We start from the raw sequence: 12,761 nt of genomic DNA on the forward strand, positions 1-12,761 counted from the left end.
TCATAATATGGTTTAGCTGTTGCCACGCCTACTGCAGCCTCAAAAATACTCAGAAGCTTAGTCAGTTTGTGACACCCAAGGAATGGAAGTCCTGTAGATGTCAACAACAGTGCCCTCCCCACTTCCATCATTTTTCTAAACTGGTTTGTTTGTTGCCATATTTAAATGTGGTTCCTTGGTAAATTTTGTGTGTTCTGTTGCTATTCTAATATTCATTTGTGCTTATGTTGTGTGTACTGTATCTTCAAATGATCCTCTGAGTTCAGTGTTTGTATACATCTTAATTGATTCCTTTATTAGATTGCCTGACTTTCTGCTTTCTGTTGCTGTGGATGCTGCTGGTGTTTTGTTTTTTATTGTCTGGCCCTTTTTCGCATTTATGCATTCACTTTTATCAGCAGGTTACTTTTTACCTTTATTGGTGCCCGTTGCTGTTCCTTATTGGGTAATGGTACTTAATTTTAAGTTTTATTGCATTTATTATTGTAAAGTGTGTTTAATTTTGTGCAGATTTATTAATGCATTTGAGGTGAGATCTGTTTCTGGTGTTTCTTGGTATTTTTAGTTGATTTGCTTTTTGTTTGAGTTTTTCTATGTTTGACAGACTTACCCTCATACTGCTCAACTGTCAAGATCTTTTTCTCATATTTTTGGTCTGCTCCTCATAATATTTGTGGTTTTCTGGCAAATCACTGGGATGATCTAAGGACTGAAGTCACTAAATAATGACACACATTTGAGTTTTAAGGTATGCTTGTGCTGCAAAATTACTTTTTGTGTGGTAGCATTTTTGGCTTTTGAAATCTTTTACCTGTGGCTATTTTTGCCACTAAGACATTATTATGAAAATGTGAAATTTTGCAAGACAAACTATACCCACAACTAGTGCAAATGACTGAAATTCACTTTTTTTTTAAAATAAAAGCTCATTTTTATAGAATTTGAGTTGTATTGTTCTGCATAATATTAGTTTTTCAGATACAAAATAACTGTTTTGTGCCGTGATTGGAGGAAACTTACGGAATATTTTTTGTCCTACAGTCTCAGAACAGTCAATATTTTTCATGTTTTTTCTCAGGACACAACTCCCCAAAAAGGGAATGTCCAGCGTAAAGATGGACAGGTGGTAACCTTATATATGATTGAGTGTGAAGTCTAAGTGGCCCTAAACTGTTTCCCATGCAGTATACAGATGAAAAGGTTTGATGTACAGGCAGGTAGCAGTCTGGTGAGTCTTTGTTGCCAAAGAAGTGTGTGTGTGTGTACGTTTTTATGTATATATATATATATATATATATATATATATATATATATGTGTGTGTGTATATGTATGTATGTGTACATACACACACACACACACATACACACATATATATATATATATATATATATATATATATATATATATATGCATATATATATATAATGACAGATATAGGAAAGGGCACTGCGTAGAATTAGATTAGCGATTGCAAAGTCATCCCTAGTGAAACAGTCAACCCTCAGCATAAACCACTGGTAGCTACAGTCAGCTGTAAGCAATGGTCAAAGAAGGCTCTAAGGTCAACAGAGACTAGATTGAAGACTGGAAGTTGAGTGGAGCAAAAAGCACAATATTTCAAAGAAATGCTCAAGGCTGTAGTACCTCAGGAAGAAGATTAAATAGGTGGAGATGACGAAGCATGGCATCATCTCAAATGAGCCTGTTTGTGGACTATAGAACAGATATGCTACCAAGTCAGGTATGAAAAGATGCTACATAAGGAAAACTGGTGGTGAAGCGCAGAAGCGCAGGCTAAGAAGGAATACTGGTTGGCTAACAAAGAGTCATAAGAGAGCAGTCACAGTAGCAAAGTACAAGGCATAAGAGGCACTGTAATCATCATCATCTTTCCCCTTTTTGCCCCATTATCTACATGGGGTCTGGATGTCAGAGCAACTGTCACCATCTCCCTCGATTCAGTGCCACTGCCCTTACCTTCTTCATCAGTCATGCCTGAGTGTCACAGGTTTTCTCTCACACATTCCATACACCTCTTTGCTGGATGTCCTGGTTTCCTGTTGCCTTCTTCCTGACTATCCCAAATCTGCTTCCACACATTGTCTTCTGCTTTTCTGCACATGTGCATAAACCACAATAATCTGTTGTCTTTGACCCTTTCTGCAATTAGAGTTACTTTGGCTTCATTTGTTTGTTTGTCCCATAGTGTGCATCCTACCACCCATTTATGACACTTCTGTGTCACCTCTAGCTTCCTCAACTGCTCCGCCTTTACTGCCCAGGTTTCTGTACCATACAGAAGCCAAGGTCACACCACTGTTTTGTACACCTTATTTTACTGCTTCTTTGTCATTCTTCTGTTGTATACTACCCCTGCCACTCTGTGCCAGTTGGCTGCTGCCCCTCTGATTCTAGTTGTACTGCATCCTGGTCAGAATCTGAACCACTCATCAATCATCTTACTTTCTACTAATCTGTGCATTCATTTATCAGTCATCCTCTCCAGAACTTTAATTCAGTGTGACAGGAGTTTGATAATTCTGTACTGCCCATAGTTGTGAATGTCCCCTTTGTTCTTATACACTGGCACTAGTATGCTGATTCTCAAGTCGTCTAGGATACTCTGTTCTCTCCATACTGTTGAGAGTACCAGTACCCTCAGGAGCCGTTTATCCCCTATCTCATCCAACATGACCTCATCTGAGCCTGCTGCTTTCCCTGACTTCATTTTTCTTAGTTCTTGTAGGGTGGGCTCCTCCTATTTTGTAATTGTAGGCTGTGTCTCAGACAGTGCAGCTTCTGTAGGGTTTTCTTCATTCAGAAGCTGCTAAAAGTACTCATTCCATCTGCTTTTGATTACCTGTGGCTAGTGAGCAGGTTGTTACTGGCATCCCTCATGAAGGGTGTCTGCCTATCTTCTTTATTTTCCTGTCTTTGCCTTGCAACCTGATATAGTTTCTTTATTCCATCTGCCAATCACTTTCCAGAAGGTTTTAGAGTGTCTCTGATGCCTTCTTCTTTGCTATTGCAACTCCTCTCTTACCCTCTTTGTTAGCCAACCAGTATTCCTTCCTAGACTGGCCTGTCTTTTCTATCCCACGTTTTTCTGAATACCTTCTTTCTTTTGATGACTTCTGTGAATTCTGCATTCCACCACCTTAGGTAACTTATTTCCACACCTGGCTCGGCCACGTATCTGTGCTGTAGTCCTCACACACGTTGTTTTGAGGCATTGCCATTCTTCTTCAATTCCACTTTCTTCCTCATCCTGCTGAGGTACTAGAGATATGAGTAATTCCTTGAACTCCAATACTTTGTCTTCAGTCAAGTCCAGGTCTTCAGCCCAATATCTGTTGACCTTCGACCCTTCTGTGGCCACAGCTTGTGGCTAATTATGACAACCGGTGGATAATAGTATTGGCCAACTGCTTAACTGGGTATGACTTTGCAATTAATTCTACCCCATTGCCCTTTCCTTACTATGAGGAAGCATACCTGAGTAGCGTGTTGGCCACTCCTGTATGTGACCTTGTAACTGTCTGTGTTACTGAACCATGTGTTGGCCATCATCAAGCCATTTGCCAGACAGAAATCTAGAATGGCCTGTCCTTATTCATTCCTGTTGCTCCACCCATATAAATTAAGGCAGTCCTCATGTCCTGTTCTGTCTGTCCAAATATGTGCATTTAGGTCAGCCATTATCAACACCAATTCATGTTGCCCTGCTTGATATAGAAGGTCCTCAAACTGCTGTTTGAATGCACTCTTTTCTTCACTATCGTAACCCTGTTGTGGGGTATAGGTGAGATTATGAATAATGCCTTATCCTTACACTGAAGTCTGATTGCCATGAGTCTTTCATTAATTCTGATGACATTCCTCACCTGTCTTCTGAAGCCTCTCCCTCACCACAATTCCCAAACCATTTTTAGCCTATCCTCCTGTGTAGCAGAGTCTGATTCCCAAGCCAAGTGGCTTTACTGCACTGCCCTTCCCTCCTTTCTCAGTCTTTTCTCCTGGATACATAGGGTGTCCAGCCTCCTTCTTATCATCATATCATCCACTGCCAAGCTGTGTCCTGTCAATAAATCTACACTAAGTGTAGCAATTTTTAGTTCATGTTTGGCAGGTTGATTGTTTTTTATCTCCAGCTTTCATTCAACACAGCTATCCCAAGTAAGCCAAGCTATGCAACAGGACACCGGCCAGCCAGTCAGTAGCTTATTGACCCAGGGCTGCTGTACTTTAATGCAGGCACATACTGGTCAATAGGGGCAGCTTCACTCCTCCCACCATTAGCATGGATCCCTGGCATAGGTAGGAGTAGGCTGGGCCCTCAAGGCACCTTACACCTGCAAGAAACAATGCCAGTTTGGTGATATTAATCAACATGATCAATTCACCTGGATCCAATTTTACACCATTGAGTGGCTAGCCCTGACACAGCGCAGAGTCTGTGATCCATGTTCTCCTATCTTGAGGATACTATGTGCCACAGTCGATGCCCACAGCTCTATCCTTGGGTGAGTTTGAGGTGGAAACAGTATGTTTTGGGGAGTTTGGAAAACTCCACATTGACCCATGGAGAGCATGCAAACTCCATATAGGTACTGGCAGAGGTCAGGCTCAAACCTTGTACCTTGGGCATAGGAGGCGAAGACCTTAACCATTATGCATTCTTAACAGCTTCTTACGAATGACTCAAAGAAACTCTATTAGGTTGCAAGGCAAAGATGGTAAAATAAGGATGGTAGTCATCGGTCACCTTTCATAAGGAATGCCAGCAACAACTTGCTCAGCAGTCACAGGACATCAAAGGCAGATGGAAGTAGCTTTGAAGCTGTACTGCTCCAGACACAGTCTGCGATGAAAGCAGAAGAGGAGGAGCCTGCCCTATAAGAAGTAAGAACAGCATCAAGGAAAATGAAGTCAGGGAAAGTAGCAGGCGCTGATGAGGTCACAGCAGATGTGGTCAAGATGCTGCTGAATTAGGGATGAAATGGCTGTAGGAGATGAGCATAGTTGTATGGAGAAAAGGCACATCCCAGATGACTGGAAATAAGCATTCTAGTGCCAATGTACAAGAAGAAAGGTGATATGCAGAACTGTGGGAAGTATAGCGCTATCAGATTCCTGCCACACTGCATGAAAATACTGGGAAGAGTGACAGACGTACAAATACTCAGAGTAATGGAAGGTAAGATGGGAGATGAGCAATTGGGATTCAGATTAGGATGCAGCCCAATCGATCCAGTGTTTGCAGTGAGGTTAGCTGAGAAGAAGCCAGAGCTGTAGCTGTGGCATTTTTTTTTGAGATGAGAAAGTTGATTGTAGTAGTTTATTAACACTCCTGTTTTGCTCAACTGAGAATTTGTAGCTACATCCTTGGCAGTGCCATACACATTCTTTTAACCTACAGTGGTGGTATATTATCATTTAAAAACATGCTTCAGCATTGTAATATTCCCTCTGTGATACTTTAGACATTGCTCATGGGAAAGGTATGGGTCTTCTGTTGTCTGTCTTTGCAATAAGACATAACAGACCAGAGATAGAAGTTTTGTTCTAATACTGCCCAGACTATAAAAAAGTAAACAACTATCTGACAGCACATGTGTGTATATACATAGGCAAGCAGAGTGGTGTGGCTAGATATTCCGGAAATGGAGCTTATGCATTTTGCCCAGAGAAGCACTTGAAGCCATTGCAGTCCAGCTGGCTCAGTTGGTTCTAACATTATGGGAGTATGTGTCTGTAAGTATGGCAGTTTCCTGTTGCAGGATATTTAGAGTACAGGGTTGTATGTCAAAGAAAATCTCATCAGTTCTTTTGTTTCACAGTAACAGTGAAGGACCCTGATGTTATCTCCAACCTCCTTCCAAAAAAAAAAAAAAAAAAGAAAAAGTTTAATTTCCTGACTGCACAGGCAGCATGGAACATAGTCCAATAAAAATAATTCCCTTGTGAGCTTATTAAGAAATATGTACAGGCAAGTACTTTCTTATTCCATTGCAAAACAATGGTGTGTTTCCTGTTATTGGAAATCATAATCAAACTGTTTGGTATCATATGATGTGAAAATGCATGCAGCTAGACAGCTGCAGAAGAGAACCCGTGAGATGTTGAATTAGTAGTTGTGTTTGTTGCTCACAGTACACATGCATAGCATAAGTACTATGCCAGTTTGGCACTATTTATCCAGTGTAACTATGACACAGCCAGCAGAGCACAATCTTTGACTGGCTGGCTATAGTCTGAATGGCTGAAAAAATGGACTTGCATATACTACATCCAAGACAGCCACTTCTCTGGATATTCCCTTTTCTTCAACGTATGGAAATCCCGGAGCTAATATTTATATAAGTTAAGGTAGTGCGGGGTGCATGTCAAGCAGAGTGCCTCTTTGGCCCTCTTCAAAAGGAACCTTGACTATTGGATGGGGGAAAGGAAATTCACCCCGGGGATCACGTCAGTCGCCCTGCTAGACAGGGGTCCAGGGAAATAAATAGTGTGGGAAGAAATAGCCAGGGAATTGTTATGGCTAGGCTTGTATGGGCCCTAGGGCTGATAGCCTAGTACCAACCTATGAACCTATGCAGACGGGCTTGCCCCACTACAAGGGGTGTCAGCACTTGGCATTTCGAGTGCCATTTCAGTAGGGAGCCATGTTTATATTTGTGTGTGTGTGTGTGTGTGTGTGTGTGTGTGTGTGTGTGTGTGTGTGTGTGTGTGTGTGTGTGTGTGTCTGATAAACACATCCATGCATGCTGATTTTGGCCTGTGTGTATATTCTTTTTATTTGTTTAACCTTTGGTTATTCAATAATGTAAGATCAGGCATTACATGGAAGTTTACATCTTTGATACTCAGTCAAATTATATGCCATAGGCTTTATAACTGTTTGGTTGATAAAACTTTCCTGAGTTGCCATGCAACCCTTTTCTTTCATCACTCCATAACTCTCCTTTTCTTTGTTGACTGCTGTGACATGAACACCCGACCACGGAAAACAATCCAGGATGCATTTTAGAGTTTTTTTTCTTTCAGTCTTTGTGACTGTGATACCCAGGCAATTGTTTGAGAACTGTGCCTCCAGTAAGGCAGTTTTGCCAACTGACAGAGACATGCAATGTTTGATTTGCTTGGGAAGGAGTGTAACACTACCCGTTGCTTCATCTGCGTGAAGTTTGCCTTCCACAAAAATGACTCCCTCCTTCAGAATCAAAATGGCTATTAGGAAACTGGGTACTTTTGTTGACAATAAACCCTCCTTTGGCCACCCTATTTCTTCTGTTGTTAGAAAATTTTTTTACTTACACCAGCTGACTACTGAAGGTGTATCTTCTAGGTCCAAAGATGTTATCAGCCTTCTCTGATTTTCCCTTATTAGTCACATTATAGAATGTAGCACTCCCTTCATTATGGACCTGTCCAAACACATGATCCAATTTAAAGAAAAAAAAAAACATTTTCTTACTAAGAAGATCAAGGGCCGGATCCACGAGCTATGCAAAATGCCTTAAAGCTGTATCTTTCTTTTCTGTCTTTTGTAAATTCTGGTGTCTAGCCTCAAACAACTCACTCCTTTGGTATCTTCTACATGTTTGCAAAATTAAATCCTGTAGTACCACAGATACCCAGACAAGAGACGTAAACATCCACTGCATTGTAAACTGAACCTGCTAACAGAATAGATACCTTTTCCAAAGAGTTCTTCATATTAAACTAAGTAGCTCCGCAGTCCTCTTTAAACATAACTTGGATGAGTGAATGGCTGATTGTTAGGTTCACCCTAACTCTGGCACTAGAATCAATTGTGGAAAGGGATATTTGTGCCCTGTAACCTGCTTATATCCACACAAAGACTGCCAATCTGCCCTTTTGGGTAGCAACTAGTCATTATCAACTCATGAGTCTGCCATTTGGCCTCACTTTAGCCCTGAGGACATTCTGTTCACCAGGGCTGAAGTAATTAGAGCTCACCAGGGGTTGCAGGGATGAAAATATTCCTGGAGGGTGGGGGGTTGGGAGGGTGGCCTAATGGTTAAGGTGTTTGCCTTACAAACACAAGGTGCAGGGTTTGATTCTCACAAGGGATAATTGGCTAGGTTTACAATGGCCCGCAAGAGCAGTTAGCCTAGTACTAACCTATGACCCCTATGACCCCTATGGACAGCTGGCACCTTACTGCCACAACAATTATAAAATTGTCAAATAAAATGAAGCCTCTATTCAGGTTTTCAACTTCCTAGGAATTGCAGGTCTATTGAGAGATATGCATCTCTCTATGCCACGGATTCAGCTTTCTGTTAGTGCCTTACAAACACAAGGTGCAGGGTTTGATTCTCACAAGGGATAATTGGCTAGGTTTACAATGGCCCGCAAGAGCAGTTAGCCTAGTACTAACCTATGACCCCTATGACCCCTATGGACAGCTGGCACCTTACTGCCACAACAATTATAAAATTGTCAAATAAAATGAAGCCTCTATTCAGGTTTTCAACTTCCTAGGAATTGCAGGTCTATTGAGAGATATGCATCTCTCTATGCCACGGATTCAGCTTTCTGTTAGTGTTGGTGCTATACACCTTGTTAGTTCCTTGCAATGTAGGGTTAGTGCTGAGGAAATTCTTACATCTTGCTCCTTTATGTGAATTCTGTTCTGTTATACAGTTTGGCCTACTGCTTCAGTGTGGTTCTGTGTCATTTCATGATAGCTTGTCATCTTCAGGTTGGCATAGTAGTGCAGCAGATAGTGTTGTTGCCTCATGGCAAGAGGTTCCCAGTTCAGTTCTCGACTAAGGTGCTTTCTGTGTGGAGTCTGCATGCCCTTCCTGTGTTCGCATGGGTTTCGTCTGGGTGCTACGGTTCCCTTCCATATTCCAAAGACATGCAGGAGGTGGACTGGACAGTCTAAATTGGCCATAAGTGTGAGTGTGTGGTGTGGAAGAACTATCACGACAGGGCTATCCACACTGTGGTGTTGATGATAGTCACTGTTGAAGTGGCACACCCCATGTGCAAAAATCATCTTCAAGAAATGACCAGTAATGTAGTCTGATTTGTGTTGAAATGTTTGTTGATTTCATTTTACAGTGGTCCTCTGTGATGTAAAGTTTCCATCTACAATACATTTGATTTAGCTTTTTCTCGCATCCTAGCTAATTATGGGTATGCAATAGTAGGGCAGGGAGACTTTAAGTGGCTGGATGCCATCTTACTTCAGGGGTGGAGCATAGATCAGCCATTGCTGCATTGCCACCTAATGGTTATCAGGAGGATACCCTGCAAAGCTGCAAGCATTTCATTGATGCAAATGGGTATCTTGTACTGCATCCTAAGCAGTGTGTCGCATGCTTGCTGCTGTCTCTTCATGTGTTCTGCACCCAAAGTAGCAGATGCAAACTGAGAAATCCCTTCTGCTCACATCAGCAAAAAGGCTTCTGAAGTGGAAAACTGCTGGAAGTAAAGAATGTGTCTGAGAACAAAAATATTATTTTTTTAAATCTATAAAAAAACAGTAGATTAATATGAAGGTGTCTAATATTTAATCAAAAGGTAGTAATGGAGATGTATGTTAAACAAGTTCAAAATGTATTAATCACATTTACAAGAAGAAAAAAATAAAATGCTTTTTTCTGTAGAAAAGAGTTGCCTGTTACAATTGTAGTATTCAGGAGCTACTATTTTGTTTAGCTAGATTTGTGCTTTGCTATAGGTCTGCAGTGCTGTTTGTGGTTGGCAGAAGCTAATGAACCTCACAAAACAGAACAAGAAAGATGCCCCTTGAGGCCTGAGCGTAATGAATGCTGATGTATTCTAATAGTTTGCAAGGATATTTCAAACACCTGTTAATAGACTCCCTCAGAAATTCATTAATCAATTTGTAGCTCTTGTGTTCATGTTTCTCTCTAGTGTAGTTCCTTGGGGCATCATAACTATTTCAAAAAACACAAATAAAATGCTCCTAACTCACTGTGCTTCACCGAACAAAAATCATCTCTTCGCCATTGTAAAACCTTTTAAGGTAATGGCTGGCATTTTCCGGAGCATCACTTTGCAGTTGGAATGACAGAAGTTGTTGCACTTATTATGACAACTGCCATGGCTATATCTACTGGGAAGTTAGATTAAATGTTAAAAAAACTAAATATGTAAAAAAAAAAAAAATAATTACTTTAATGAACATCATTAGTACCTTCTATGAATTGCCTTGATAGATGAATGCTTGGATACCAAAGGAAATGAGATTTTGTGTGTTAAATAAATGTTAGCAGTCAACTTTTGCCTGCTTAACTTCCTTCCTGCAGGCATATAACAATGGGTTAGGTGCTCTGTGTGCTTGGAATAAGTAAACAAGATTTTCATGAAAGGGCTCCAGCTGCTGTTGTCTCTCCTCTGCCACGGTACTTGGGTTGTAGTGCTGAAACAAGCCCTTTGCCATGCCAGCTAACAAATTTGTATCCTTGAGTTAGATGCAAAGAGAAATACCCAGAGTTGCTGGAAGGAAGCTGAGACATGGCGATATCAACCATGTATTCTGCAGACTCCTCTTTGTGAAAAGTTCCTCACTTCTTCGTCTCGATTATGCACCATAAAATGCAAGCCGTCAGAAGGACTGCCAATGGCAAATTGTGAGAAACTCAAACTTGGATGCTTGTCTCTAAAACATGTTTCTTGGCGATAGTTATTACAAATGGGGAATCTCCATTCCCAATCTATAGAGTTGCAACAACATTGTGGTTGGATAATTTAGTAAGGGCAGTGCTGGGGGCTCAGCTTGCCTGTATGATGGGGAGGGGGGTGAAGAGCTTTGCCTCTCTCTCTCTCTCACAGAAGACGATATTTTAAAATATTGTGCACGTGCCATTTCTCACACTTCTGGGGCATATTCAGACGGTTTACTATCAAAATATTGAAAGCCTTAACCACGAATGTTCATATCCCCAAACCGGAACAATTAACAATGTCAAGCTGACTGATCAGAATGTCAATCCACTCAGAAGGCAAGAATTGGCATTTGACAGTGACTGGACCGCTCACCATCAAAAAAATGCACAGTTTTAAATTCAAACATATTTCTACTGTTTTGCAGGGGGGCAGAAGCCATCCCTGTGCTCCCCACACCCCCTGCTAGTTATATATTTTAACTCCAAGATTGCAGTGCAGTGAGGAAAAGGGTAATTTTCCTGATCCCCACTGTAGTGCGATCCATTTCAAAACACCAACACTCAAAACTGTGAACACAAACTACGTGTCGACGTTTCAGAGTCGACAGGATTTGCGTCCACAGTTTTGCCTTTCTGCATCTTTCTGTTCGACCTTCTGACAGACAGTAAAGTGCACTTTAATTATTTTGATAGTACACCTATTCAGACAGCTGTACTAATGCAGCAAGTATTAGAATCCCCCTTTTTTTTTTGTATAGTTAGACCCACAACACAACTTTACTAAAAGGGCAGGTCTCCACTGCAGAATAGAATAAGCATTGCAGGGGTTCCTATCACATTGTTAAACTTTTAAAAGTTCGAACATCATATGGTCGAACTTTTAAAAGTTCGAACGTTTCAACGGAGATCCCCGTACAGTGCGGCAATGGAAGTTTTCCATTGTCTGCACTATAGTGCGATGTTAGAGTTGGTATATTTAAAGAGCGGGGGGTGTGGGGGGTGCAGCCCATCACATGGTGGATGCAGGGGGCTTGTCCCCCTGCTTAAATTTCAGATAGGTTTATTCTGTTTTTTTTCTTTCTTTTTTTTTTTTTTTTGATTTTCGAACTTTTAAGAGTTCAAACATATGATCTCGGCCATATGGTGTTCGAACTTTTAAAAGTTCGATTATCTGATATAGACCTGCATTGCAGATGTAGTTCATAGTTCAGTACTAGGCTAACTGCCTTTGTAGGCCATTTTAATCCTAGACATTTATCCTGTTTGACGATCAAACCCTGCACCTTGTGACTATAATGTAAACACCTTAACCATTATGCCAACCCCCAACTCAAAGAGCTGTCAGAAGTGGAATTAAAGAAGAGTTGTATTTCTAGTAACTTCAGTCTTTTAACTATGAACTAAAGTTAGCACATCTGAGCTTATGCATCAAGCAGTTTCTAGAGTCTGTTGATTTGTTATGATTAGCCACAAGGCTGCATGTTTGATCCTGTAAGTATGTTTTTAGGCTCGACAAAGTGAACTGCAGAATATTTTCTTATATATGTGTGTGTGTGTGTGTGTGTGTGTGTCTGCATCTGTGTATATTTATATATATATATATTTGTAAAATGATTTTTTAATAGCTTGGGTCAACCTCTTTTGCAAATGCAAGATTAGATGATGCAAACAAAGCCATATCGCTGTTCATTTCTTGAATCAGTTTGCATAGTCCTCAGAAACACTGCTATGTTATGGATTGATTAGCAGGTTTCCTTGCAGGATGTGAGTCTCCATGGCAACAGCAAAACTTGGAGGAACTGTTGGGAGCAGCAGTGCAGGTGCTGTGTTTTTGAAAGCCTGCAACTCATCAATTATTGAATTAAAATATGATTTTAAAGAGTCATCTTCCTACCTGGATTTCTCTTTAGAGGTAAGGCCTAAATTATTTCTTATTCAGGGAAAGTTGTATAGTCCGGCAGCTGAAAATGGTACTGACTTCTTATTTCTCATTTTACTTACTAATGGAAATCTTCCACAGGGGAAGTAATAGTACACTTAGCCATCTATTTCAAGACTAGAATTTTATAGCCCACAAGTCAGGGTTAATT

At 40.7% G+C, this 12,761-nt stretch overlaps 1 protein-coding gene across 1 annotated transcript in view; it reads left to right on the top strand.

Moving 5' to 3' along the window:
* PLXNA2 (plexin A2) overlaps positions 1–12,761 on the top strand; it is a 1,613,917-nt gene that overhangs the window by 287,054 nt on the left and 1,314,102 nt on the right. The window lies entirely within an intron of this gene.

This window comes from Protopterus annectens, chromosome 7.part0 (assembly GCF_019279795.1).
Source record: "Protopterus annectens isolate FY-2018-M chromosome 7.part0, PAN1.0, whole genome shotgun sequence".
NCBI lineage: Eukaryota > Metazoa > Chordata > Ceratodontiformes > Protopteridae > Protopterus > Protopterus annectens.